This window comes from Talpa occidentalis, unplaced genomic scaffold (genome assembly GCF_014898055.3).
Source record: "Talpa occidentalis isolate TD23 unplaced genomic scaffold, MPIMG_talOcc4v2.1 talOcc4.9, whole genome shotgun sequence".
In the NCBI taxonomy this organism is placed as follows: domain Eukaryota; kingdom Metazoa; phylum Chordata; class Mammalia; order Eulipotyphla; family Talpidae; genus Talpa; species Talpa occidentalis.
Window position 1 is genome coordinate 79,419,073 of NW_023605305.1, and position 6,000 is coordinate 79,425,072.

Here is a 6,000-nt window from a genome sequence, read left to right on the forward strand (position 1 = left end):
CCTCCACTTCCAGAGCTACAGCAGCCACTACCCCCAGAACTGCAGCAGCCCCCACCCCCAGAGCTGCAGCAGGAAGACACTGGAGGGCATTTGGGGGGACATTTAGGGGGACACTTTGGGGGGCACTTTGGGGTCTGGCATTGTTGAGGACACTTGGGCATGCACTTGGGGGTGCACTTGGGAGGGGGCTGGCACTGCTGCTGGTACTGCTGGCAGGACATGTCGGCGGTTGGGGGTTCTGGAACTGAGGAAATACAAACAGAGTCAAACATAGCACACCCAGACCCCGCCCTGCCTGCCCTTCAGCTACATTTAATGCCATGAAATACTATCTCCATAGTTTTTTTATTTAAGTACCTTGCTATACTCTTCCATCAAGGATTTGGAAGTGAAGCTTATGCTTTTTAGGAGGCAGCAAACTTCATCTACTGTACCAAGTAGTAAACTAGAGCAAACACTACTATAAAACATGCTAAGACTCTAAATACATATATGTAAGCTAAGCTGGACGTGATTAAACTTTGCCCTGCAACACTAAAATCCTCTAATTCATATATTATCTAAAGGGATGTTATTTATTTAAACAAGTGCAATAATAATGTCCTGATTCTTTAATTTCCAGATTGGTTTTATTCTGAAAATGCAACGGTGCAAAGGGTCTGTGTATTGAGGCTAAAGTCACCAGATTCAAGGAGAGACTGGGAAACTTCTCAAATCCCACTGACCTGGCACTTGAAACCTGCAGCCCAAAACTGTGATCTCAGCACAGACCTCAGTACAGATGCTCCCGCCTCCTCCCCCCATGAGCGGCCTGGTGGTTCTCAGGCTGCTCTACGTTGTTAACACTGTACTTTGTGGGGGACAATGAGCACAAGTGAGCCTGCAGAATCCTCTGCAAGGCCAGGCTGCTCCTTGGCAGGCAGAACAGGACTGCATTTCCGAGATGCTGCAAGCTGTCAGTGGGGCAGGTGCTGGAGCTTCATGTCCCTGTACTGACCACCTTGTTTCCTCCAAGCCTAATAGTGCTGCCGTCCACCTCTATGCCTGTGGCCCCTCTTGGCTGCAGTCCCTCCTCCACTGGCCCTCAGGCTCCCTGGCCGCCTCCTCTGACACTTGGACCTCCCACCGCAGTTCTGCCCAGCTGCCCCTTCCCTGGCCTGAGCTCCCTCAGCAGCAGCCCCGCTCCTGTTCCCAGGACACTCACCAGGTTCAGGCACAAGTCTTTCACCTCGGCAGGAGGGGAAGTGGTGGAGAGGCTCTGGCCAGGGGCCTTTTATCCTGGCCTTGGGCTCTGCCCCCAACTGTGAGACAGGGCCTGAGCATGAGAGTTCCTGTCTCACCTCCCACCCACCTGGTTCTGACAGGTGACAACTGGCAGCTCCTCCCTCTTCCTCCATTGGGCTCGGGGCACCCCTCCCAGCCAGGGTCAGGGATCATCAGTCATGGGCTTGGTGGAAACATCCCTGCCATCACTTACACCTTGTTCCAATTGGGGGGCATCACCCATAGGGCTCTCCTTTCCTTAAACCCTCTGCCCCTACACTTCCTCTCTGCCTCCCCAGTGTCAATGGAATGATTCTGTGCCAGCTCCCATCCAGCTATGTGGCTTCTTTTCTTCTTTTCTGCCAACAACCCCTATTTCCTGACATGCAGCCTTGAGTGCTTCTCAGCCTCCCTCTCCACCAAGACAGTCTCCTCTCCTCCTCCTCAGGGTACCTGCATCCCAGAGCCTGTGTCGAACTTTTAACCCACAGGAATCAGCTATGTCTCCTCTGCTGTGCCACTGTCCCCATAAGGGTCTGCATGGCTGGGTGCTTGCTCTGTGGATATGGGGGGTTGAGGGGAGACCTGGCCCAGGACCAGCCTGCTATGTGGCATCTGATGAGCCTTTAACCTACAGAAGTTCCAATTTTCCAACTAAATATTGGGACAAACCAAGAAAAACATTTGTAGGAGTTTCTTAAATGCCATGAGCTAAAAGCTCAATGAGAAAACTGATATCTCAGGGACCTGTAACCCTGTGCTGTCTGAAAATAAAACTTTAAACTTTGAGAAATGAAAGTAGGGATGCTGTCTTGGGTCTTCGAACAATCTTCCCTTCTGGGGGGACCTGGCTGTGGGAGTACTACGGTGTGAAGTGGGTGGAGCAGGTGTGGAAGGACCAGAACCCCTGTACTGTCCCAGTAGGGGTGGCAGGACTGGATTTTTCAGAAGTCCTGCTGAGAGGAGAGAAGCAGAGACCGAGCACAGCAGGGTGGAGTCTGCCTGAGTCCCACATTCCAGGTAGCAAATAAATACCTAAGGGAATCCCTGCCCGAAAGTTTTTAAGAATAGGAGTGTCAGTGTTTCCTATGACTGTGCTTCTGCTGCCCCTTCTCAAGCCCACTTTTTTTAGATATTTTATTTTATATAATTCTTACATCATTTTTCATTTTTGCACAGTGTATGCATTTTCATTTTGGTTATATTCCCCATACAATTGCACCCCCCCCTTATTTTGACCCTAGTCATTCCTCTACCCGCCCCTCCAGGCCCCTCCCCCAGTAGTGTGTCTCTGGTTTATGGTTGCTTGTTGATTTTGATTTTTACTTTGTATTAATTAGTCTTTTTCTTGGTCCCTTATTTAGGTTGTCTAAATTCCTGCTATGAGTGAGACCATCTGGTATTTTTCTTTTTCTTTCTGACTTATTTCACTGAGCATGATCCCTTCTAGCTCCATCCATGTTGCTGCAAACTGCATGTGTTTACCTTTTTTGATTGCTGAGTAATATTCCATTTTGTATATGTACCACATCTTCTTGATCCGGTCATCTATTTTTGGGCATTTGGGTTGTTTCCAAAGCTTAGCTATTGTAAATAGTGCTGCTATAAACATAGGGGCGCAGGTGCCCTTTGGAATTAATGTTTCTGTGTCATTTGGATAAATACTAGAAGTGGAACTGCTGGATCATATGGAAGCTCTATCTTTAGTAGGTACCCAAGCCCCTTTGATCACACCCGTCCAGGGCTTGCTCCTTCTCTGTGTGCTCATGTGTGTATAGTTAGGGCAGTTATGAACTTCTCATTTTAATGAAATCATTAGAAAGGACAGAGGTTCAATGTTGGAAAAGGTGACCTTGGAGACAGCCATGATGTTCAGGTGATCCCAACCTGACCTAATTCATCAGTGACATCAAACTAAAGCCACATGAAGCCTGAAAGTGATTCTTCTCTTCTGCAGGACTTAGTGTGTTCAGACTGGAAATAATATTCAGGTTGCCATGAGCTGTGGTAACCAACTCTTAGAAAATACTGCCATATTGGAGGAACTAAGTGTCTAGAGAGATAAATCTATATGCTTTAGGCTGACAAATACATTATATGTGCCCACTTTGTTAAACCATCAATATTTTGCAAGCACTCAACTTTTCCTCTGTGAATCTAAGAAAGTCTCCAGCAGCCTCAGCTAGAAGTCCTAAATCACTAACTCCATCTTGTGCTGGGTGTGTGACTATTTAGGAGCATCCAGAGCACCCTGACTGCATCCGCATCTGTGGAATCTGAGTTGTCTCAGCTTGTGCTTGAGCCTCACCCATCTACCTTAGAAAAGTCTTGGGTGGCTGTGGAGGGTCTGGGGCTGCTCCCCACCTGGCCCCTGACTCCCAGGCTGTGCAGATCCACCCTCCTGTCTCTCTGACCTTAGGGGACACAATGCTGATGACATGACTGGGCTTGAAAGCTTGTGTCATATTCCTTTGCCTCACAGGCTCAAGGCTAGCTTGCCCAGGATGGATGTGAATGAGCTGTCATCATCTCCTTAGCATCCCATTCACCTCACGGCTTCCAAATAACATTTCCATGGCTGAGGTCATCCTTAGGGAGCTCCCGTGCAGAAGGGATCAGTGAGGCGTGTGTCCTCCCTGTGCTGGGAGGTCAGCCCCGCCTCATCTGCGTGACTTTGGCTCGGGGTGTTAGTATGGGGCGTGTTAGGACCTGGATTCCTGGGCCCACACTGCAGGCCTCCCAGCTCCCAGCTCCTGCTCCAAGAGGATGAAGCTGAGATGCCTTCTGGTCCAGGCCTCTACCCTACAACAGGACCACACCCAACTGTCATGGACCTGGCTGGGCCAGCTGGTGACTCAGCGCCATTCTGTATCCTGAAGCCGAATATAATCCTGGCTCTCAGACCTCAGCCGACATGCTGCCAGGTCAATGTAAAGGTTCCCTGGTTGTCTGTGGCCTGGTGACATCTGTGGCAATCTGGGCATTGGATGGGAACAGCCACCTGCCCCAGTCTTGGGTTTTGCCCCCACGCAAGGCATGGTCTCCTGCCACCCACTCATGGGGAGGTTTAGGGCTCTCCAAGACCTACTGGCAGGGTGTTCCCTCTGTGCCCCGCTCCACTTTCCTCATATCTGTGGTTGCTTTCAAATTTCTTCTTTCCCTTAGAATCTTCCCCATTCTAGAAGTTTCAACTGTTTGTTCCTTTCTCGCTAACCTCCTGCTCTCAGGGACCCCCTGTCTTGAGTCCATGATTCTTCTGTTGCTGGGGTGACAGATCCTTCTTACAGCAGCTCCACCTGCTAGCAAGCTGCGCCCCTTTATTCCACCCCAGTCAGTGCAACACAGACCAGCCATCAGACTCCCACACAGCCAGAGTTTCTGTACAAGCAGCCATGTCCCTGTGTCCTGAGGGACCCCAGGAATTGGGTGCCTCCTCCTGACCACTGGGGTCCTGCTGGGGAGAGGAGGGCAGGGCACGAGCAGCACCTGGACATCCCTCTGTAGAGTGGCTTCTCTTTTTGTTGGACTAAACTTATTGTTGAACTTATTATCTGGTTTCTTGAGTTCTCTTAATATTGATAGGCCTATATATTCTTTATTAATTACCCATTGGGTTATTGGGTTCTGCAATTTCTTTATCTATCAACTACTGATGTCATTCTTGCAAGTGTCATTGCCATGCATCAATTATTTCATTATTATATTTTTATCTCATTGGCTACTAATAGAACAAATTGTAGTTAGGGCATATAAATTTGAAACTTGCAAACAAAGGTGGGCAGGCAAGCGTGCACTGAGCAAGGCTGCTGGAGTGCGCACTCCCCCCTTTTAGAACTGAGTAGAGAGAGGGAGGGCTTGGACCACAAGGTGAACTGTAGACACCAGGAAAGTGCGGCCCCTGTGCCATTGTCAGAAGACAGAGACCACACAATTCCCTTCTGGAACTGAGAAGAAAGTGCACTGAGCAAGGTTGCTGGAGGCCCTGTGTCCCCTTTTCGGAACTGAGTAGAAGGAGGGAAGACTCCACCAACAAGGTGAACTGTGGGTCCCAGGAAAGTGCAGGCCTGTCTGTGGGACTTTCAGAAGCCAGGGACTCCATTATCCCCTTCTGGAACTGAGTAAACACAAAGGGAGAGGATCTTTAAGGACAGCAGCCATCAACATATGCCCAGCATCACTACTTTTGTGGAGTCTGCCGTAACAGTGCTGACTCAATCTGGCCACCAGTTCCCGACATCCCAGAAGGAGCACCCCAAGGAGATTGCTTGCCAGTGGCCCAGTCCATAGAACAAATTATAAAACAAACAACAGGGAGAAGGAAAAATATAAATAACCGAGCAAGCCCTAGGGGAAGGACACACCACAAAAAGAAAATCAGCCACTAGAACTCAACAAAAATGACATGGAAGAACTTCTCTGCTTGCCAGATAGAGATTTTAAAATTGTCATGATTAAAAACCATAAAGAAGACAAAAAGGAAAAAGAATGATATGAGAAATATAATTAAAGAACTGACAGGTGAAATTGAGTCCTTAAAGAAGGAAATGAAGGAAACACAGGTGATTAAAAGATTAATGGAGAAGCTAAAGAACTCTACCTCCTGCGCTCCTGGGATAAATCCCACATGGTCGTGGTATTTTATCCTTTTGATGCAGTGTTGGATTCTGTTGGCAAGGATTTTATTGAGGATTTTTGCATCAGTGTTCATTAGGGAGATTGGCCTATAGTTTTCTTTGT

The 6,000-nt window shown here is 48.5% G+C and overlaps 1 protein-coding gene across 1 annotated transcript in view; it reads left to right on the forward strand.

Annotated features, from left to right (window-relative positions):
• LOC119236855 (keratinocyte proline-rich protein-like) overlaps positions 1-6,000 on the forward strand; it is a 46,434-nt gene that overhangs the window by 38,034 nt on the left and 2,400 nt on the right.